The 23826-nt window shown below is 44.2% G+C and overlaps 1 protein-coding gene across 50 annotated transcripts in view; it reads left to right on the top strand.

The window, feature by feature from the left end:
• The window catches only part of SORBS1 (sorbin and SH3 domain containing 1), a 252279-nt gene that overhangs the window by 55011 nt on the left and 173442 nt on the right, over positions 1-23826 (top strand). For 37 of the 50 annotated variants that reach the window (XM_015147762.3, XM_077946887.1, XM_015147761.3 and 34 more), the window contains exon 2: positions 16619-16704. The exons of the other annotated variants lie outside the window; for them this stretch is intronic. The gene's annotated coding sequence lies outside the window, so the exon portion shown is untranslated. The remainder of the gene's footprint in view (positions 1-16618; positions 16705-23826) is intronic. 50 annotated transcript variants of the gene reach the window in all.

Here is a 23826-nt window from a genome sequence, read left to right as displayed (position 1 = left end):
ATGAAATTTGGAAGTTGAAGATTAAATTACTTATACATTTTATTAATTGATACTTTCCAGGAAGAAAGTATCCTGTTTTGTGCAAGGGAAGATCAGGCTGCTTTTCAGGAAGGGATATCAGAAGGTTAAGAACAGGCTTTTTGAGTGGTGGCGGCTCTGTAATTCCAGGGCCTACCCATCCCTCACTTCTAGGTGCCTGTATTCCTTCCCAAGTCCTCACCCACCTGTGACTAGATATGGTTAGGGAGGAGGACCAGTTTTGTACATACCAGAACAAGTATCTTCTAACTGTATTTGAGTCTTGATAAAAATGAGTCTAACACGCAGCTGTTGTCCGGGTGCGGTGGCTCACGCCTATAATCCTAGTTCTTTGGGAGGCCGAGGTGGGCGGATCCCCTAAGGTCAGGAGTTCGAGACCAGCCTGGCCAACATGGTGAAACCCCGTCTCTACTAAAAATGCAAAACTTAGCCGGGCGTGGTGGTGGGTGCCTGTAATCTCAGCTACTTAGGAGGCTGAGGCAGGAGAATCCCTTGAACCCGGGAGGTGGAGGTTGCAGTGAGCCAAGATTATGCCACTGCACTCTAGCCTGGGTGACAGAGGGAGACTCCCTCTCAAAACAACAACAACAAAGAAACCATGCAGTGTTACACGTTCTCCCACCTGCCCTAGGACTTCTCTTACCTTCACCCTTAAATGCTTTCTCTTTGGAAAAATCACTTGGGTGCAGTTTGTTGAAACTGGTCAGCAAATTATTGTTTCCATAGGTCTGGCATAAGTCTCATTAGAAATGATTTTATGAGGCAACCGTAAAAGGAGCTGGTTTTCTCAGTATTTAGAAAACTCTTGTTTTCTAAGTAGTGAGTGTATTGCCAGAGGTTCAGTTTTGTTTTTCTTATGATTTTGATTTATTTGAGTCTGATAGAATGGTATCAGTGACATGAGGAATAATTACAGCATCTTTTGAAATTCTATCCTGGAACCCCACCAGGAACTGACCCAGATTGGTGCCAAGGTACACATAATAGGTTTTAGGTTTTTGAAAATTGGAAATGCTAGGCTTTTTGATACTTAAAGACCATTGTTTTAGTGGGTGGAGTTCTTTTTTGATCTTCTAAGTTTAAACTTTTTAGTTCGGGGTGGCCAGTGACCGTCCTGTGTTGTGAGAGTTTAAGAGGCCTCTGAGAGGCAAGACCTGCATGTGTGTGTGTGTGTGAGTGTGTGTGTGCACACATGTGAACATACACTCACATTTGCACTGTCTTCATTTTGCCGACAAGTTTTAAGCTTTTCTGGACTTTCTGCTTTTACTGAATCTTCAGGATGCTTGCTATCTTAGGAAATTTAGTATGATATTAAGTCTTTAAATAAAGATAAAAATAATTTGCTTTAAACCAAGAAAAAGAAAGAGAGAAAGAGAGAGACTGGCAGCAATAAATTAACATGTTAACATTGGTGGACAGATTCTTGTGTTTTCTCTGAGACTTCCTTTGTTTTCCCAGCTTTCTATGATTAACATGTATTACTTTTATATTAGAGAAAATGATTTGTAAAAAAGCATGGTTGCTTTGAAATTCATTCTCAGTCTGCCGATGGGATAACAAGGTAGAGAATACAGGAGGGATGACAGATTGGAGCTTAGGGACGTCGGGAGCCGGGGCTGCCATGGGAACTGTTGTTCCCAGCCTTTTTGTCATCAGAGACGCCCTTCTTTTGTTTTTATACTTATTTATTTTTCTTCTAAATACCCCTTGCTCTGAAAAATTTCATCCAACCCAACACCATGTTTATTAAGTAATAATATATTTCCCCACTCTTGATCAGTCGAAGATAGACTTAACTGCCTATTAGAGTTACCCGAGCCTTTATGGAGTTGCTACTGTTCCAGCTGAGAGTAAAGATGTGTGATGTTTGAATTGACTCTCGTGTTAGACATTCATCTATGTCCTCTACACTCATTTCTACCTGAGTGGAGTTTTCTGGGCTGTGGACCCAAGGCTGAGGCTCTGCGGTTAGGGCTCTTCTGTGTTTTGGACCTAGGATCCCCGTATTCCTTCTGACACTGGAGGCCAGAAATAGGCATTTTTTGTGGCTGGGAAATGCCTCCTCCAATCCATTTTGGTCCTAATCTAAATGAGAAAGAAGAGAGCCAAATTCCCCAACTCCAGTGTCCACATACTCGGGTTTAAACCCACTCCCGTGGAGTCCCGCAGAACACGGGAGGAGGAGCTTCTGGCACCGTTTCCCAGCCCTGTACTCCAGTTTTCTGGTCACCCTTTCTGACGCTTCTGCTGGGGAACTGTGAAAACAAAGAATGGTAACCATACAAGGAAGCAATCCAACTCAAACATCATAAAAATTAATTTAAAATGTTAGTGGATCTCTTGTTGAACACCAACGGGAGAGAATTAAATTATTAATGCCTAGGAAAATGAAATTCTTTCTCCGTCTCTACCACTTGGTATCTCGTACACGATGGCAGCTGCTCTTCTAGAAACTCCCTTTTACTTTTCATCTCCTCACTCTCCACAGCCCTCCAGGAATAGGGGGGCGTAGAAAGCCTCCCATCCCTTTCATCTGGACAGGTCCCGAAGCTAGAGGGGGCACTTGTGTTCTTACAGGATGACCTCAGTTCCATTCCAAGGATAGGGTATAGAACAAGAGTTTTTAGTTTTTATTGGAACATGGACCCCTTTGAGAATCTGATGAAAGCTTTGGACACTTTTTCCAGAAAAATTATATGAAAATAACTAACATTTATGTTGTAGACATTGTGCTAAGCACTTAGGTGTATTATCTCTTTTGATGCTCATCACAACCCTGTGAGGTGTAGGCACTGTTATCTCTGTTCTGCAGATGGGAACACTGAGCCACTGAGATGTTAAAAGATTTGTGCAGGGATACACGTATAAAAAGTTGTGGAGTCTTTGCATATAATTTTAGTTGGTGCTCAGGTTAAGATCTTCAGCTCTAGATTATGAGCCACCACCTGCAATGACTTAAAGACAGATGTCTGTACATGTAACAGGGTAGCAGGTGGATACTAACCCCCAGGGCTGGTGACCAACCTGCTTGGCAGGGTGGAGAAGGAAGGGAAAGGCTGCTCTTGGCTCCCCATTTGCAGAGTCCTCCCCCGTCCTCTTCGACCAATTAGGTGAATCTGTGTGTGGGTTTCTAAGTGTCTATGCTTTGCAGCGATCCCACACAGTTATCTAATTGGCATTTAATGTGAGCTGGGAAGTCAGACAATCTGGGCTTCTCTCTTGGTTTTGCTACCACCAGACTGTGCGACTTGGGGAGTCATTCAGACCCTGTGCGCTCATCTGCAGACCAGGGAGAATGAACTCTGGACTTCACTGGATTGGGAGGGTCTTGCTACAGTGAGAGGAAGTCACTGCCTTTAGTGCATCTTCCTGTGGCCCATAAGTGGCCTGTTAGAAATAGTGTGCACATCTTTTTCTTATTAAGATTAGGGCTCCCAGAAACTGACCCGTGACTGCTGACCACACTTGACATCTGCAGTTTTTGGAGTTGCAGTGAATGTTTTCTTAGAGCTCCAATCAATGATTAGTAATAATTAAGATTTTATAATAGCTTGTACCCCCTCTTCTGTCTGCCCTTCTTCCCACCCGTTTGGCCATGACCCCCATGGCAGGTATCCTTAAAATCACAGAGCTGTGAAATGTCAGTGCTGGAAAGGAACTTGATCACCTATGGCCAGCCATGCCATTGTGCAGAAATGGAAATAGGCTCAGAGAGGTGCAGAAACTTGCCCAGGGCCACACAGCTAATCCATAGGAGTAGAGGCTGGGTCATATTCATCATAGTTTCTCTGTTTTCGTCCTCACTGCCTCTCAAACTTCCTCAGTGCATGGAGAATGGAGGAACAAACTATTTGTACAAGCAGAGCCATTTTAGAAGTTCTTCACGGCGCTAGGCCCACAGTTCCTCACTTTCAGGTCATTGTTAAACTTCTCTAAGCACCAAGATGAATCTCTGCTGTAGACAGAGACCTGGGAAATATCCCTGTCTATTTACTGTGTTATCCCAGGTAATGTAGAGATAGATATAGCCAGGTGGTGTGTTGAGAGACTTTTGGAGGTCAGGGTGGTATGGTTTATTAATGGCTGTGCTGGAGTTCTCTCTGCAGCAGAAGTCTAAACTGGATATAAAGAGCATCTTTTCTGAAGCTGGGTCCAGCTGATCTGAGCGGTGACATTCAGCACTACTAGGCATTAGCTTCTAGCATCTCCCACCTCTTGCCACATGCCACTGTGAGTATTCATGGACTTTCTCCTCTTCTGTCTGCGAAAGAGAATTCTATTGTCTATTACTCAACTTTCCTAGTAACACTACCTTCTAAGGAGAAGTTTCTCTTGGTTAGTTTAGTGCCTGGGCCTTTTTCATGTGGAGTCAGGGCAATGAGTAGAGGCTGAATTAGAGAACTAGGAAGTAGGGATGGTCAGAGTGTTTGTGTGTGTGTGTTTGTGTGTGTGTATGTGTGTAAGCAGCTACTGGCATCTGAAAGGGCCAATACTTGTAGGTGAGAGGAGAGAATGAAGGCCAAAGGAAAGGAGGAGGGAGAGGAAAGTGTTTATCAACTGGGGTTTAGGGAGAGTGAGGAGATGAAAAGTAAAAGGAAGTTTCTAGAGGAGCTGTCTGTGTTTAGGATATCAAGTGGTAGAGAAGGAGAAAGGACTTTGAAGATACTTTCCTGTGCATTAATAATTTAATTCCCTTCTTTTGGTGCTCCACAAGAGATCCCCTAACATTTTAAGTTAATTTTTGTTATGTTTGAGTTGGATTGCTTCCTTGTATGGCCACCAAATGGACGCTGGGCTACATGGAGACCCAGTTATGTTCAGGCGACACTGGTCTGTTCTATCTGGGGCTGATGGTGAGGCAGTAGAGTGTGAGAAGCACATTCTGGAAGGTGGGTGATGGCGGAAGTGCTCTGTGGCGGGGGGGCCTCAGGCTGATTTGCTGAAGTCAGCTTGTTACTTCATTCTGCACAAATCCCAGATCATTTTCCTGTGTTAAAAATAAAGAAATATGTCAGAGTTCTCAGATTCAGTGCTTATTTACTTCATACCCTCTCTTCAAAAATAATTTGAGGCAGTTTGAATTTAGTGGGGAAATGTGGCAATTCATTCAGACTGTATTTTTTCCATAAATAGAAAGGAAATTTGCTTTGAGAAGAAAGAATAGGTTGAGTTTCTAGGCCACATTTTGCTGAAAGAAATATTATTGGGGAAGGATATTTTAATTTTTGTTCTCCAAGAAATTGCTCTTTTGTTCTGCTTTGAGGTGGAGGTGGTTTAGCACAGAGTAGATTTTTAGACCAAGGCAAGGAGCAGTGACTGTTTAGCTTAGATAAAGAGAGTGCTTTCTTCTGTCTGTGCCTCGTGGGGTCGAATCGATCTGTGTGAGCTGCCTGTCCAACATTCACGTTCAGTGAGATGACTTCTTTGAGTGGCTAAAGGCCCCAGAACAAACAGGCTGCTGGGACTTGCAGGTCTGCGCATGGAGCTTCTTTCTGTTGCCTCCTAGAAGGGCAGAGCAATGCTTCTGCGGAAGAGTGACATCCAGAAGACTGACACTCAGATTTCAGGCAAGAGTACCAGGCAAGAGCAGGAAAAAAGACCCGCCTGGTACTGCTGGTAAGTAAATAAGCATCACAGTCTTATTTACTTATTTATTTATTTTTTTAGAGACAGGGTCATGCTATGCTGCCCAGGCTGGAGTGCAGTGGCTGTTCACAGGTGCGATCATAGCACATTGCAGCCTTGAAATTTTGGCCTCAAGCCATTTTCCTGCCTCAGCCTCCCGAGGAGGTGGGACTACAGACCCACACCACCATGCCTGGCTTCAGCAAGGTCTTTTTAGCCCATTGGCCAAGCTGTTGGGTACCTTGAAATTGTCCATATTTTTTGACCCCCGTAAGGGGCCCTGTGTGAGGGCAGGAAGTGTCAGCTGCCTTCTGATGTTTGAAGCAGTGCCCAGGGCAGACGGTGATTGCCTGCCTAGGTTTGAAAGATCTCAGGAGAGCAGCCCTATGCTGGCAAAAGGCCTGTGACCAGTTCCTGGTCTCTCCGTGGGCCACACCTGCCTTGTTCAGGCTGGTCTGTCTGACTGGCTGGGGAAGTCCCCAGGGAGTCTTGCTGATATTGGTCACTATTTCTCAGCTATGTCAGTGTTTCTCAAAGTGACTTCTAGATCCCAGGCATCAGGATGTTCTGAGGCGCTCGTGGGAAATGTGTGTGCCTGGACCCATACCGGGTGGACAGAGTCAGAACCTCTGGGGGGTTCGGGCATCCCGGATGATTCCTTTTACCCTGTAGATGGAGAACCACTGTCCTGCTTCCTGCCACTGTGCAGAACTGGTCATTGTGGTGAGTAAGTTTGAAGCCAGATGATCCTGAACTCAAATTTTGTGTCCTTAAGGAAGGCGGGGAAGGAAGAAGAGCCGGCGGTGTGCAGGTGTTGAGTACCAGCTGGGAGAAGATGTGTGGTTAGTGCTTCCAGCTCTCTTCTTTTATGTGCGCTCAGCAGCAGCCCAGGGTGTGGATGTTATCGTGCCTGTGTACAGGGGAGGAAACTGGACATCAGAGATTGAGAACTCGTTTAACATCACACAGTTGGTAGGTGGAAACCAGTGTGGCCAACCTTCTTGCCTTTTCAGTTATGACTGTAATCGCCACTCTAGAATGATGAGTGCCTCCTTGAGTCTGGCTGTGCAGTAGACATATGATATGAGCTACATAGGTAATTTAAGACTTTCTAGTAGCCACGTTAAAAAAGTAGAAACAGACAAAATTAATTTTAACAACACTTTTTTCTAACTCAGTATATCCAAAATATTATCATCATTTCCATATGTAATTGTATAAAAAAACTCTCAGATATTTTACATTCTTTTTAAAAATTCTGAGTCTTCAAAATCCAATGTGTGCATGACTCTTACAGCACATCTCAAGTCACATTAACCATATTTCTTTTTTCTTTTTTTTTTTTTTTTTTTTTTTGAGACGGAGTCTTGCTTTGTCACCCAGGCTAGAGTGCAGTGGCCGGATCTCAGCTCACTGCAAGCTCCGCCTCCCAGGTTCACGCCATTCTCCTGGCTCAGCCTCCCGCGTAGCTGGGACTACAGGCGCCTGCCACCTCGCCCGGCTAGTTTTTCGTATGTTTTAGTGGAGACGGCGTTTCACCATGTTAGCCAGGATGGTCTCGATCTCCTGACCTCGTGATCCGCCCGTCTCGGCCTCCCAAAGTGCTGGGATTACAGGCTTGAGCCACCGCGCCCGGCCTACATTAACCATATTTCAAGGGCTCAATTGCCACCTGTGGCTGGTGGCTGGCGACGTATGTCCCACCCTGCTGTCCAGGTAGCCAGGGATCAGAGTTTTCTAGATCACTGATTTCCAGGCACCCCAGGATGGATTCATGCTGGGCAGACTGCTTGCGTGTCACCTGAGGAGAGGATATTAAAATTCATCCATCAGGCTGGAGCCCCAGGTGATCTTTTTGTGTAACCTGGTTGGAAATGGCTGTGCTAAAAACATTCACTGGCAATTTACTTGGGTTGTCTGTGACTATGCCCGCCCCCTTTTCAGGGACAGTTGCATTCCAAGCACGTTCTCTAGGAGTGGGGGGGTGGTGGGGTGGTAAGAAAGGTGGGGGAATGCACACCCTGAGGGTCTTTTCACTACCTTACTAAATAGAACTATAGTTTCAGTGGAGAAAAGAAATCCTATTTATTTTTCTGAATGTGATCTTGCATAAGGGGTGGAACCTTTCCTTTTGATGGCTGAGAGCAGGATCCTGTGTTCTCAGGAAAGGCGAGATGAAAGAACCAACATACTTAGGGGAGAATGAGATATTGTGTACTTAAGCTGTGTTCTTTTCCAGTAGTTTGATTTTAAAGTTTATTTGCTGACTTAGAGTAAGAAATTGGGTCCAGGAGTCTAAACCTCAAATGCTTCAGAGGTCAGGCAGGTAGCACGAGATGAAGGGTAAGAGATTGAAGACCAAACTGTTAGGAATGTTCTCCTCTCTCACAAACATGTTGTGGTCTTCCTTTTTTCTGGAAACATAAGACTCTTGACCTTTCGTTTTCCTGTTTTGGATAGATAAATATTTATCTTTTGTAAGAGAAAACCCGGTGCGTGCAGTTGGGATCAATGGCAGCCAACACTCAGCTTTGGTGTTAGGGAGATGAATCGGAGAGCCATGGCCGTTTACAGGGCAGCAGCTACTACCCGGCTCCATCCAGTTGTTCTCCTTGAGGCCCAGTGTTGCCAGATCCTGTTATTTTTAAGGAGAAGCCACATTTTGGAATTATAAAAGGTTTGGCTTTATAAATTTTATCATAATTTAAAAATCATTATAAGGCCAGGCATGGTGGCTCGTGCCTGTAATCCCAGCACTTTGGGAGGCTGAGGCTGGCAGATCACTTGAGGTCAGGAGTTCGAGACCAGCCTGGCCAACATGGTGAAACCGTATCTCTACTAAAAATACAAAAATTAGCTGAGCGTGGTGGCGGCTGCCTGTAATCCCAGCTACTGGGGAGGCTGAGGCAGGAGAATCTCTTGAACCTTAGAGGTGGAGGTTGCAGTGAGCCAAGATTATGGCACTGCACTCTAGCCTGGGCGGCAGAGCAAGACTCTGTCTCAAAAAAAAAAAAAAAATCATTATAGACTCACAGAAAGTGGCAACAAATGGTACAGAGGGATCCTGTGTGTCCTTCACCCCACTTCCCCAGTGTTAATATTTTAGGTAGGTATAGTATGACATGAAAACCAGGAAATTGACATGCTGCAATCTATAGTTCTAATTCAGATATCACTTGTGTTGTATGTACTCATTTGTGTGTGTGCACACATGTATGTAATCCTATGCAGATTTGTGTAGTCACCACCATAATCAAGAAAACCTTTGAGGCTGGGCACTGTGGCTCATACCTGTAATCCCAGCACTTTGGGAGGCCAGGCGGGAGGATTGCTTGAGCCCAGGAGCTTGAAACCAGCCTGGGCAACATCATGAGACAATATCTCTGTAAAAAAAAAAATAATTAAAAAGAAAATCTTTGGCTTTTGAATTATTTGTGCAAATATAACATATTGAAAACTTTGTTTAGGTCTAAAGAATATGCCATGGGCCTGGTGTGGCCTGCTGGACCTCCAATTTTCAACCTCTGTTCTAGTCTAGCCCTTTCTTTCTTTTATTCAGATAAAATTCACATAACACAAAATTCATTGTTTTAACCATTTAAGTAGACATTTTTTTTTAGTATATTCACAAAGGTTTGCAACCATCACTACTAATTCCAGAACATTTTTGTCACCCCAAAAAGACGCTCCATTTAGCATTTTCACTCCATTCCCCTCTACCCCTTTCCCTGACAACCAACAATCTACTTTCTGTCTCTATAGATTTATCTATTCTGGACATTTCATGTAAATGGAATCATATAGTATGTGACCATTCGTGTCTGACTGGGCCTTTTATCTTACAGAGGAAGAGACTTAGGGCCAGAGAAGGAAGGTGTCATGCCCATAATTATACTGCTGGCAAGCACCCTAGTCTGGACTTGAACCCAGAACCAGTACTCTTTGTACCATACCTTTCTGCCTGTTAGCATTCAGGTCTTCAGTTTGATGATGATGATGGTGAAACTACCACCCCAGCTATTTCTTATCAGTTGGCTTAAGTAAGCATGCATAATAACAATAGTTCTGTTACTTGTACTGAGTATTAATATTCTGCAAAGAGTCACTTTGGAAATGGGAATTGTCAAGGAGCAAACAAGATAGTTTAGTTCCGTGTGTGTTTATTGAGTGCCTACTATGTGCCAGGCTCTGGGCCAACAGGGATGAATTGGATGGGTCCCAACCATCAAGGAGCAGTCATTTGGGGCAAACAAAGAGATTAAAGATAATTTCCAGATGTTGAGGGCAAATATGACTGTGGGGCAGAGGGAAAGGGTATCAGTTCTAGCCTGGGGGTGGGGTGGTGGTGGTGGTGAGGGATGACTTAAGGGGTGGAAGGAAGCTACCAGGTAATGAGGTAGCAGAAAGATGTTTTAAGCAGTAGAGACCTGAGCAAAGGTTTAGGCATGGGATCCAGAGAGCTGAGCCATGAGCTCATTGGTGGTGATGGAGGGCGAAATGGGGTATTGGAGATATGGTTCGAGGGGTGGGCTTGGGTTAGAGTCTTGAAGGTCTTGAAGTCATAAAAGGTCAGACATCCCTGTGGATGTCTGAATTTTTCAAGCTGAGGATGGCTGAATGGGAGCAGAGTAAGAGAAGCCAAACATGGGAACTAGGTTTCCTGGGAAATACCCAGGTCTGAACAATTGGGGTGGAACTGGGGGTATATGGTGGTGGAACCAGTATCTAAGTAGCAACAGACTTGAGAAGAATCAAGGCAAGAGAAACCAAGAGACCCAAGAGAGGCCATGGTGAAGTCCTGCCCATGCTTCATGCCATGATGAAGATGCCACGGGGCATCTTTAAAGGGCTCTTAGGCCTGTTCCCACCGGCCTGCCGCCGCCTCCTTGTTTACCCGCCCACCCACTCAGCAACATTTTACTGAGTACTTGCTATGTGTTGTGTTGCTGGGGGTACAGCAGTAAACAAGTTGGGCAAGATTCTTACCGCCTAAAGGGAAATATGGATAAATAAGATAATTACAGATTGTGAGAGGGTCTACAAGGAAAGCGGCTTTTGCTGGCGAGAGTAAGGTTAGGGAGTCTGGGCTGGCCCCAGTGAAAAAGCATATTTGATCTGAGCTCTCAAAAGTGAGAACGCTCTCTTTCCCTGGTGAGAAAAAGGTGAAGAGCTTTGCAGGCAGAGAGAACAGCAAATGCAAAGACCCTAGTGGGGAAGGACCCTCTGGCATGGGGTACCCTGGGCTTCGTCGAGATTTTTTCAGGGGATCTCAAATCAGATAGAAGAGGTTTCTGGAGATCTGGCCCTACACTGTCTTAGGGAGGGGGAGGAGAGAGAACCATTAGCTTTGGGAGGAAGAATACATATCCTAGTGGAGGAAAAATTGTGAAGTCATTGTGAATCATTGAAAGTAGGCATGCTTTCCTTTTTTTTTTTTTTTTTTGAAGGGGGAGCTAAACTCATTTTGCTATTTTTCAACTAATTTCGTTATACTTTATGAGCTTTGTGTCATTCAGAGAACTTGGAAACATTCATTCTCCCTCCTACTAAATCAGCGGAGTAGGTGGAAGAGCTTTAAAAAGCTCTTGAGGATTCATCTTCCTTTGCCAATGGATGCAGGAGGAGGACAGCTGGGCAATGGGAACACAGCCAGGAGGTGGTTGGGAAGTGGGAGCCACCTCAGCACTGAGAACCTGGGAAGCTTCAGTAGGGTTCACATCCTGGAGATGTTGGCACCGGTTATGGCCCCAGTGGGTTTTGTTATGGAAAAGAGAGAAGTCTTTTTCAAGGTCAGAAAAGGGATTCATTTTGCATATTAGAACATCATCTTAAATAAAATAATGCAGTGTGATTTAAAAAAACACTGCCCATGGCGGGGCACAGTGGCTCACGCTTGTAATCCCAGCACTTTGGGAGGCCGAGGCAGGCAGATCAGAAGGTCAAGAGTTCGAGACCAGCCTGGCCAACATGGCGACACCCCGTCTCTACTAAAAATACAAAAATTAGCTGGGCATGGTGGTGCGTGCTTGTAGTCCCAGCTACTCAGGAGGCTGAGGCAGGAGGATTGCTTGAACCTGGAAGACTGAGGTTGCTGTGAGCTGAAATCATGCCACTGCACTCCAGCCTGGGTGACAGGGTGAGACTCTGTCTCAAAAAACAAGCAAACAAAAAACAAAGAACAAAAAAACACTGCCCAAACATGAAATAGATGACTTCTGATTTGTTTCCTTCCCAAGTTAGTCAGCCTCAGGGCCAGTTGGGTATTTTCTTCCCTGGATTGCCCGTGTTTGTTGATGGAAGAGTTGGAATTTGTGGAGGGAGAAGGAGAAGAGAATATGTCGTGAGCTCAGAAAGCAGCTTGGGCCTTGGATTTGGAACAAGAAGAGAGGGACCAAGTCTGAGCTGAGTGGCATGAAATTCGAGGTGTATTTTGAAGGAAACCTGAGGGCTCCAAGGTGCTATATTGGGATACAGTGAGCCAGTCAAACAAAGACCCCTTAAAATTTTAAAACAACAGCAGTAACAAGGCAAAGCAGAAATGATTATATGGATCCCTGTCCATATATAGGCTAGTGGGACAACAATGTGAAAATATAAGTGATTCATGCTAGGAAGGAGAGATACATGGGCTATGAGAACTTGTAACAGGAGAGGCCAGAGTGGTCCAGAGTGGGTTGGGTGGTCTGGATTGATGTTTGGTAGGAATGAGGGTGGCAGAGGCAACTTTCACAATGGTTGGTATTGATCTGTATTCTTGGGATGGGGGACGAATAAGGGAGATGATGGTTCGAGGTCTTTGGCAGGGCCTGGGATGACTCTTGTGAGGTCTTTTGGAGAGCTGGGACAGAGAAAGGTCTTGTTTTAGGCCAGAATATAACAGTACTGCAGGGAAAATTAGTGAATCTTTTAAAAATTGAGGACCACCACCTGGCGTGGTGGCTCACGCCTGTAATCCCAGCATGTTGGGAGGCCGAGGCAGGCGGATCACGAGGTCAGGAGATCGAGACCATCCTGGCTAACACGGTGAAACCCTATCTCTACTAAAAATACAAAATATTAGCCGGGCTTGGCGGCGGGCGCCTGTATCCCCAGCTACTCAGGTGGCTGAGGCAGGAGAGTGGCGTGAACCTGGGAGGTGGGGCTTGCAGTGATCCGAGATCCAGCCTGGGAGACAGAGCAAGACTACTTCTCAAAAAAACACAAATAAATAAATAAATAAAAATAAAAATTAAAGGCCACCAAGAAGGGGCAAATTATGATCTTGAGCTTTTCCTAAACTTTCTCTTCCACCATGCTCTTCCAAGTTTGCATTATGGCTCACATGGAGGATCCTTAGGTTGATGGGAACACCTGCCTGTCTCCTTGTTCCTTGGAAGGATAGTATGGATTGCTGCTGGGCCTTGCAATCAGGAAGGTTGACCTTGGTCAGCTGTGGGTTTCTCTGGTGCTGGCTGCTGCCTGAAGGTCACCTAGTGGCACCTTGTAATGTTGGGGGAAGAGATTTCTGCAGGCTGGTGCATTCAGGGAGCCAGTTTACTCTGATCCGTCCATCATCTTTGCGGTACACGGCATTTACTTTGCCAGTCTTAGCTTGAGATTACTCAGGTTGTTACATGACCACAAAGTGGAAATCTGGAAAGAGAAGTGCTCAGCCGGGCTTGGCAGGTTTGCAGGTGCTTCATTGATCGGTAGAGTTCTGCCCTTTGGTGGGCAGGAAGGACCTGATCAGAGTGCTTTGGAGCTATTCCTCGAAGGCCATCTGCATAACTGGATACTCCCACATCCTTTGTTCTGCCAGAGCAGTGAACCCACACAGGTGTATGAAGGCTCAGATCTGCTGCTGAGATTGGACACCTCCATTCGTTTATCAAGAGGCACTGACATTGGGTCATGGTGTACAAGGGATGGGGCAAAGAGGAAGGCCACTTCACTACCCATTTGCTATTCCGGCTGCTGGCATTCCTTTTTTTTTTTTTTTCTTTTTTTTTTTTTACATTTACTTAAAAGAAGTTGTGATTGTTGTCATAGTGTGATGCAGAGAGTGGGTAAACATACCAGGGATGTGCTACTCCCCTAAAGATCTGGATCCTTGGCTCCTTCCTGGAGGATGCTGAATTCATGTCCTTGAAGAGGTTTTGGAGCTTCTGAGACCTCTAGGTGAAATACACTCTTTTGATATTGGACATCACCATCACGTGTGAGGAGGTTCTGGACAGTGCTTGGACCTCCAGACCATAGATTCTGATTTAATGGCTCTGGTACGTAGGGGATTATTTTGTTGCTGTAGTTCTGCAGGTGTTTCCAATTTTCAGCCATACTCGGGAACGTGCCCACTAGTTACTGATCCAGGGAGGCTCTTCCGATTCTTCAGGTGAATTCTGCCTCTTTGTTTCCTCATACGGGCCTTGAACTGGAACCCTACCCTTGACTACCTGTTTGGTCTTTACTCCTCTGTGTGCTTCTTTCCAGCCTGTGTTTTGGAGCGCTTTTCCCCAGCTTTGCCTCAGTCTAGATCAGGGCTGGCGACTCACTTCTTTCTTATCTATGAAGAAAAGGAGGACTCTATGTGCGGATTTTGATGGGCAGATATTCTGGAACATTTTTTCACAAAGCTTCCTGCTTGAGGCTCAAATGCATAGTAGCTTCTTGCTGTGGAAATCCAGGCCCTGGGGTGGAGATAGACAGGGCAGCCTTGACTGGTATGAGAAAAACATCTTTATTTACTGTCTTCTGTCCATCATGAAAGGCTTAGTATTTCTTTATTTCTTTTTTCTTTTTTTTTTTTGAGACGGAGTCTCACTCCGTCACCCAGGCTGGCATCAGTGGCGCGATCTTGGCTTACTGCAACCTCCGCTTCCTGGGTTCAAGCAATTCTCCTGCCTCAGCCTCCTGAGTAGTTGGGATTACAGGCGTGTACCACCATGCTTAGCTAATTTTTTATTTTTAGTAGAGATGGGGTTTCACCATGTTGGTCGGACTGGTCTCAAACTCCTGAACTCGTGATCCACCCGCCTCGGCCTCCCAAAGTGCTGGGATTACAGGTGGGAGCCACTGCACCTGAAGGCTTAGTATTTCTACCACCATGTTTCTTACGTCCTGCAGACTCTGGGACAGCAGACTCCAGGGAGTCATAGGTAGGTACTGCCAGGAAGCAGGGCTGAATTGGTGACATTTTTGTTATGGGCACTTGTCAAGATAAACTTCTGTAAGTGCATATGTAGGGCTGTGGATCAAGTTCCAGCAGATGTTGGGTCACGTGGCATTAGGCAGGGGCTTTTAAGACCCAAGGCTAATAAGAGATCTGGACAAGACCAAATTGTAGGGGCTGTTCTCACCTCCTTGCTTTTGCCTCCATTGTCCTCCATTTCTCCCTGTGCCTGGTCCACTCCCATCCAAGCGTTGGGATTTCCTGAGGCCTCTGTCCATGCTGGGAAGTATCTTTTCACCTCCACTATATCAGGTGCCCCTGCTCAGTGCTCCCGTAACACAGGTGCATACTGAGATCACTACACTTACCGTAGAGGGTTTAGCTCTGGGGCAAAGCATTTGACTGCAGATCACTACACTTACCCATTATTTTATAATTCATTTTGAGTGTCTGGATCTATCTTTTATGCAGATAGAGCAACTTGAGGGTCTTGTCCACTTTTGTATCTCCATCACCTTTCATACTTCCTGGAGTGTAATGGGGCTTAATAAATATTTAAGTGAATGAATCAATAAATTCTTTGTGGGAGTGATATAAATAAGTACTATCAAGATCTTATTGTTGAACATTGCTTTCTTATTACAGTGCTGTTACCTTGTACATAAACTTATTTACAGTCTTGTATTCAAGATGCATACTAAGGGAGATCTTCCTAGCAGACAAAGTATTCCAGACAGTTTGGGACACTGAGCACTTTTGATGTATGGCAAGCATTTTAGTGGAAAGTGGGGTGCTTCAACTGTATTTCCTTGACTTTGATACTTCTCTGAAAGTATTATTTTTGATAATTATTTTTAATTAGTTAATTGTGTGTATTTGTTTATTGTATTAATTTTTTTGCTTATAAAATAGTATAACACTAGTATGTAGTCCAGCATAGTGAAATAGTCCTGGATTAGGCAATCGAGAGACCTAGGTTGACCTCTGCATCTAACTATGGGAGCGGGCAAGTCAGTTTCCTGCTTTCATTTAATTCATGTAAAGTGGGAGTGTTGTACTTGTTTGGGGGTTGCAAATGTCTGCAGGAGTGAGGCCACCAACTTGAGTTACTGTATGTGCTGTACCATTTTTTTTTCTTGGAACTACGCCCCTTTTGTTTTCCCACTTTTGTTAGAATTATAAGTAGAAAATATTTCTGTACCACAAGAAAAACAATAATGCAAGGGTAATGACTAATGACAACCCCAGTTCTTCTCTGTGTTGAGGAGACAGTAGCGAGTGGTGGGAACTGTGGTATGTTGGAGCAGCCAAGCCTGCCTATGAAGTGTGACTGCTTTTAATGCTTAGCAACACCTGATCATTTTCAGACATAAATGTGGGCCATGTTGACAGGTCTGATTTTTTTTTTCTTTCTTTAAGAGAAGCCAGAAATCTGAGTTTTTGTGTGATAGCTCTGATTTTTATGTTTGGCTCAGATTTTCTAAACATATCCACAGATGAAATGTAACACTTCCACCCTGGATGTCACCCCTTGTGCTTTCGGTTTGTGATCTCCATTAAAGATGATCTGTGAAGCTGCCTTCTGCGCAAGATCCTGTGATTCTAATGAGTACCATTTCAGCTGGTGAATTAAAGATTCTTGTTCTGCTTTGGGAAGTCAGAGTGGGGAAGGAAATTGGGCTAAAAGAGATAGGGGTTTAGGCCTAAATTGCCTGGCAAATGGTGTTTAAATGAGTCCCCTTGGGGAGAGGCCACAGGGTGCCTGTGATTCACACCAGGTGTTTTGTACATTTGTGATTGCAGGAGTTGGCATCGTTTGGAAGAGTTCGTGAAACCTTTCTGCCCAGAGCTCCTGGACCAATGCGTCTTCCCACCACCTTAAACCACTGGTGAATATATGTGTTTTTTTCCTTCTTCTCAGTGAAGGGAAATACTTTGTTAACTGTAGAATGTAATTTGTCCTTTCTATTAGAGAAGGAAGGATACTGAGCTGGGCCTAGGCATATCTGGGTTTTGGTACTTACTTGGTTCTGCCATTTTACTGTGGGATTGTAGGTGAATGCTTTGACCTCCCAGGCCCCAGACAGAGAAACATATCCTGCTGTTTAAGGATATGTTTGCTTTGCAGACTAAAAGAGATAATCTATGCAAGAAGTAATGTATGCACAAATGCTTATATTTGCCCAGGGAGAATAAAGTCCTAGGCAAATAGAAGGTAATACTGTTTGGCTCTGAGATGTAGAGCAAGGCAATTCTCGCCCTACCTGCTACATTTATTAACTTTATTAACACACTTTTTCAAGTTGGAGTTCCAGATGTAAGTGTTACAGTGTAGCTGCCATACTCAGCCCAATTCAACTGATCACCAGTTTGGGGCTTTCTACCTTGACTTTTGTGATGGTCATAGACATCTTCATCTGCTAGTCTCATAGGGGTATTCAAGCAGGGCACTTCTGAGCCAACAGATACATTAAAGTGTGAAAACTGATATGTTGGAAACAATGGGGTTTAAATACTTATTTTCTGAGACTTCCAGAGTGGTTCTTCAACAGATTTCCATTCTCTCTCTTTTTTTTTTCCCTTCCTACCAGTATAGCTACCATTTTCTTGAAAGATGAATTAACGACATTTCACAATTACTTTCATTTTTATTTGAGATCAGAGAATTTCACAGTTAACAAATGTTCTTCTTTTTCTGAAAGAAACTTAATTACTTATCACAGCAGGTACACGTCTTGCTTCTATGACAGTTGAAAGAGGCAAAAATATGTCCTTAATAACAGTGTGTTCCAGTGCTGAGGTGAGAGTGCCTCCAGGTATGATAGCTAGTTGGTGCTGGAGGTCTTAGGTGAGATACTGAGGGTAAGGACCACCGTGGGCCAGGGACGCTGAACAATGCTTGCATCTTTATTTCAGCTACTCTTTGTAGAGAAAAGCTGGCCTGGTTAACACTGACTACCTGGTCAGCTCCTATGATGTAGATCAGGTGCTCTCGTGACCCACTGAGACAGATCCCAGTGGGATGGTCACCTGGTGAGTTTGCAGGGTGCTGGGGGTTGGAACAGGAAGGAAGGGCAGTCAGGATAAGCAGGCCCAGGATTAGGAAACCAGCTCAGCCACAGGAGGCTGGCTGTCCAGACTGCCCTGTCCAAGGGGACATAGTGACATTCTGAGTCCCAGAACCTGAATTCCATCTGGTAGGCAGGAAGAGCTCTGTAGTGGAAGTCCTCAGGGAAGCAAATGGCATCAGGTAGCAGGACACTTAATGCGTTCAACAAATATGTATTAATGCCTGCTCTGTGCCAAGGCACTGTTCTGGGGATTCAGTGGTCATAAGACAGACCGTGTCTGTGCCTCCCTGGACCTTAGATTTGAGTGGGAATGATAAGAATGTGAGCTCCATGAGTGCAGGGGTCTTTGCGTGTCTTGTCTTGTTTACTGTTGTATCCTCAGCTCTTAGAAGAGCACCTCACACCTGATGGGTGTTCACTAAGTATTGTGAGCAATACTATGAAGGAAGCAAATGAATAACTAAATAGACAATATAATTTCAGGTGGTAATGCGTGGTATGAAAACAGTAGAACAAGGTGAGGGGCTGACGGGGCTCTTTTTGAAAGAATGGTCCAAAAAGGGTTCTATGTGTGTGAGAGAGAAAAAGAAGATTGACTTTGTGTAGAGACCTGAGTGGAGTAAAGGAATCAGGGGAGGAGGAGGAGTGTTCAGGCAGAGGGAATAGCAAGTGAAAAGAAAGGCCGTTGACATAGGATAAGGTTGGCTTGGTAGGGGAACAGGAAGGCAGCCAGTTTGTCTGGTCTTGGTCTGGGGGTGTTGATAGGGAGGGAGAGTGATGTGAAATGAGAGTGGTAGGTGGGAGCCAGACCCTGTAGGCTATGGTAAGGAGTTTGATTTCTTTCCTTTTTTTTTTTTTTTTTTTTTTGAGACGGAGTCTTGCTCTGTCGCCCAGGCTGGAGTGCAGTGGCAGGATCTCCACTCACTGTAAGCTCCGCCTCCCGGGTTCATGCCATTCTCCTGCCTCAGCCTCCCAAGTAGCTGGGACTACAGGCACCCGCCACCATGCCTGGCTAATTTTTTGTAGTTTTAGTAGAGACAGAGTTTCACTGTGTTAGCCAGGATGGTCTTGATCTCCTGACCTCATGATGCGCCCGCCTCGGCCTCTCAAAGTGCTGGGATTACAGGCGTGAGCCACCGCACCTGGCCAGGAGTTTGATTTTTACTCTGAGAGTGATTGGATTCCATAGTCCATGTGATCTTCTTTGTGCTTTAACATTTTTTCTCTGGATCCTGAGTGCAGAATAGATTCTAGGGGCAAGAGTAGAATCTGTATAACCTATATCACTGGTCCTTCCAGTGATCCAGGCAGGAGATTAGGGTGTTACTTGGATTAGAGTAGTGATGATTGAATGATACGAAGAAGTGGTCAGACTCAGGATATATTTTGAAGGTAGAGCCTTCTAGGTTGCATGTGGGGTATAAGTAAAAACAAGAGTCAAGGGTTAGTCCCGTGTTTTTGGCTAGGTGAATGACGTTGCTGTTCACTGAGATAAGGAGCAAAGAGGGACCCTAAGGGTTCTGTTGTGTCATCTTAGGTTTGAGATGCCCGTTCGATATTCCCATAGAGATGTAGAGTTGGCTGGGGCTGGAAATGGTATCTCTCAGAGTCATCGGCATATAGATGATATTTAAAGCCATGTGACTGAATGAGATCATCTAGGGAGAGAAAGGAAGAGATACATAGGATTTTTGACAGAGGAAAGAGGGAAGGCGAAGGCAAAGGGTAGATTTTCCATATCAAGTCCCTACTAAGAAGTAAATGAAGACATGCTAATGAATATGGTTTCTACTGTATGCAAATATGAATTATACAAATGAGATAATGTGATATAAAAGCAGTCATAAAGTCTCACCTTATGTAAAAAATTTCAAGTGCTATGACTTCCCCAAATCAAGAAAATTAGTTTCAGGATTGCATAATTATAAATCTGGTCAGCTGAGTGAATTATTAGCAAGCAGGAACATCCAGCAGCCTTTGCCAATAACCTGTAAGCTACATCTTGGGCACTGGAACTTCTACAAGCCATTTCAATGACTAAGTTTAATTTACTGTTATTACATTTCAGGTATTTTTCTCATTCAATAGTTATATCATCCAAAAGTTCATTAATTGAGGGCTCACTAAGTGAAAACATACCTGAAAATCAGTAATTTTGCAATGAAAATTTAGATATGATAAAATTTTCTGAAGAAAGCCAAACAGGCACCATGACTTACAGGGCTACAAGTTAGAAGATATTTATGATTATCTTCAAAATATCAAGGATAAATGCTACAAGATAAAAAGTATACTGTGTTTGGGAGGCCGAGAAGGGCGGATCACGAGGTCAGGAGATCGAGACCATCCTGGCCAACATGGTGAAACCCCGTCTCTACTAAAAAATACAAAAAACTAGCCGGGTGAGGTGGCGGGTGCCTGTAGTCCCAGCTATTCGGGAGGCTGAGGCAGGAGAATGGTGTAAACCCGGGAGGCGGAGCTTGCAGTGAGCTGAGATCCGGCCACTGCACTCCAGCCTGGGCGACAGTGAGACTCCGTCTCAAAAAAAAAGTATACTGTGGTGGTTGTGGTAGATGTATGCATCCCACCTGTACCCCTCAACCACCATTGACTGATATGCGAAAATCAGTTCTGACTCACACACATCTTCATCTATTTGTGGGCTTCTGGCATAAAATGCAGCTGCTCCATATTTGCTTTGTCTGTTTCCCAGACAAATCGTCCTATTGAGCTTCTTCCATCTTCTCACTGGGCGCCTGAGTTTTCCCATTTTGAGGCTCCTAGTGAGTTCCTTTAGTCTTGCAGTCTCCAGCTGCCATAGACATTTTTGCCTCTTCCCACCATCACTGGCTCCAAAGCCTATTTGCCTCCTCCTCCCTCTGACTGCCTTTGTAAGCCTTTCAGATTAGGATCCCCCCCAATCCCCCTGCCTCCAAAGCTTTTTAATAGCCTCAAGATTTCCTTCTTTGAAAACATTTTCACTCCTTCCCTCAACCCCAACCCCATGTGGTCTTCTCAGGCCTTTTGTGGAAATGATGACAAAAGAGAGGACAGGATGATCAGCAGCATTCTAGAATGGGGTCTCTCCCTCCCGTGGGCATGGGCAGTGCTGACTTGCTTCTACATGTGTTTAAAGACTCCCCAGCTTGAGTGAAAACACTCTGAGTGGTACTTCCGGAACTTGGAATCTCTAGAAAAATGAGCATTGATTATGTAGTGTTCTCTGTCTATGACCAATGGTTTATGGCAAATGAGGGTTTCAGTGGAATGGTATTTATGACGAATGGCATCAACCCTGGTTTTCATTTGTTGTCTTTTCTCACAGAATGGAACCTAAATAAAATTAAAAAGAGTGAAACTTACTGGTAATTACAGGGGGAGGATTTTTCCTTCTGCTTCCTCCTTCAGTAAGTGATTTCAGGAATTAAAAAGGTATGGGACCTTCCCATGCCCCTGGAGACTTAGAGTGGTTGGACATTTAAAAACTGGTGGTATCCTTCTTAAGTTAAACACACACTCACACACACACACACACACACACACACACACACACACAAACTGCTGAGGCTGTAGAATAGTCTTCAGTGCTTGTATATTTGTAGACCATCTCAGGAGGAGATGCCTGAGATGAGTAGCTATTTTAAATTTTTTTTGTGGTATGTTTATGTATTATCTTTAAAAAGGATAATAATAGTATCCCTTTTATTCTTTATAAATGATCTAGAAACATTGAAAGTTTCCTCACCAGTTGGCTTTATAACTCCTCTTGCTCAATGTGTTTTGATTAAGGGCATTGCCTGTTCACAGGGCCTTTAATTGGTCTGAGGCTTCACATTTATTAACAACTTGGGACTTGAGTACTTTGACTTGAGTTTCAAATTTTGCATGTATGGGGATATGTCAGTCAGGCCAATTTCTTTCTTCCATCCTTTCCCTTATTTCTATAAAGGATTTAAAGCTGTTTGTGCTCAATATTTTCTTTATTCAGCAGCTTTAGACAAATATGGATTTGAAATGAGGTGGTTGCCATGAGTTGAGCCACAGATTATTGCCATTTCAACTGAACATCTCACTGCTGCCCTTTAGGGAAAGGTCTTCTTGCATTGTGGAACAGAACAGGATTTGGAATCCTTTGTGATTGATAGTTTCTAACTGCAGAGTTCAGACACATTAAAAAGCAATTCAAAGCCATTTTCTTTCTCTTAAGAATCCCAGCTTCCCTAGGAAAATGCTCAAAATAGAATTGGTATAAGTTGCCACCTCTCTGAAAGAGTAGGGTAGAATTCAGTGTCCAGAACCAATGATACCAGTCACCACACTGCTGTTTGGATTGTGTGCTTTTGGGGGCAGCTTCTCAGGGGTCATTGTCTAGAAGTATCTCCCTGGGCTGCCATATTGCTTTATGTCACCAGAGGTTCATAAGGCCACTTTCTGGCCAAAGTTATCGTGACCTACAATGACATCATATCCATTTCATGCAAGAGCGACATCTCTTAGGTGTTGGTGTTTCTCCAAGAGCTTTACACATTTGAACTTGTACTTTTTAAACAAACAGGAAGTTGTAGCACATTTGCCAGCCACATGTAAAAACAAGATACTTTCTCTTTTTCCATCTAGTGACTACAAATACTGAGTGGAATACAGTTTTTGTCTTTCCTTTTTTTTTTGCCCTGGTTTGGAGAAGTAAACATGAAATTGTGTTGGGGTCGTCACTAAAACAAGGAGATCAGCATCATCTCCGGTGATTACTGCACGTCATGGGAAGAAATCATTCTGATTGTTCCACTGACTAATTTAGACAAGGCACCATCTGATGCCTACTTCACAGCAGTGCCCTCATCCTGCTGTCTCCTTATCAACATAGAGATGACTCACTCCATGTTTTCCTCACTCAGAGAGAATTTCTCTAGTCTGCTGATTACAGCAGTGATTAAATAAAAAATGGTTCCAGCAGAGGTATGCTTGAAAAAAATGACTATTATTTGTGCTTGTTGAACTTTGGATAATTCAGCATTCCCTATCATAATCAGTAAGGTACTGGTTTTTAGGCTTTTCGGGTAAAGGGTCAGGAACCCCTTTAAGGTACATGTGCACATACACAATTTCCATATATAACACTTCTACATTTTTAGGAGATGACATTCCCCTGCCCAGTTATCATGCTTAGTCACACATCCCATTCTAAGTGTGTCTGCTTCTGGATAGCTCTGTGTGGCAGGTAGGTGCCTGCTGTAAAGGATGGCTTTTCTGATTAGATCTAGGTGAAAGATTGGGGAAGATAGCTATGTTCAAGGCAGCCTAACTTCAATAAAATTTACAACTTCCAGAATTGTCCCAGCATGGACTCAGAAGCTGGAAATAGTCTCTTATATAAGTTGCTAATTCTTTTAATTAAAAAAGGAGGCAGAAGCACCTTTACACTTTTTGTTTTCTTTCTATTTGAGACAGGGTCTCACACTGTTGTCCCGACTGGAGCGCAGTGGTGCGATTATGGCTCACTGCAGCCTCGACCTCCCAGGCTCAAACAATCTTCCCGTTCAGCCCCATTAGTAACTGGGACTACAGGTGTGTGCCACCATGCCCACCTAATTTTTGTATTTTTTGTAGAGACAGGATTTCACCATGTTGGCTAGGCTGGTCTTGAACTCCTAGGCTCAAGCTGTGCACCCACCTCTTCCTCCCAAAGTGCTGGGATTACAGGTGTGAGCCACCGCGCCTGGCCTGATACCTCTGTTTTTAAATAACAAAACTAAAATGTAAATGATAGGGAAAAAAATGTTGGGACAGTAGGGTAAACCAAATATTTTTTTCTTTAAAGAAATTTGTGTGTTTTATGGCTGGGCCTGGTGGCTCATGCCTGTAATCCCAACACTTTGGGAGGCTGAGGTGGGTGGATCACCTGAGATCAGGAGTTCAAGACCCAGGCATGGTGGCGGGCAC

The sequence above is a fragment of the Macaca mulatta genome, chromosome 9 (genome assembly GCF_049350105.2).
Source record: "Macaca mulatta isolate MMU2019108-1 chromosome 9, T2T-MMU8v2.0, whole genome shotgun sequence".
Classification (NCBI taxonomy): Eukaryota; Metazoa; Chordata; class Mammalia; order Primates; family Cercopithecidae; genus Macaca; species Macaca mulatta.
The sequence above is the reverse complement of the archived record's forward strand: the minus strand, read 5'-3'. Positions and strand labels throughout refer to the sequence as shown.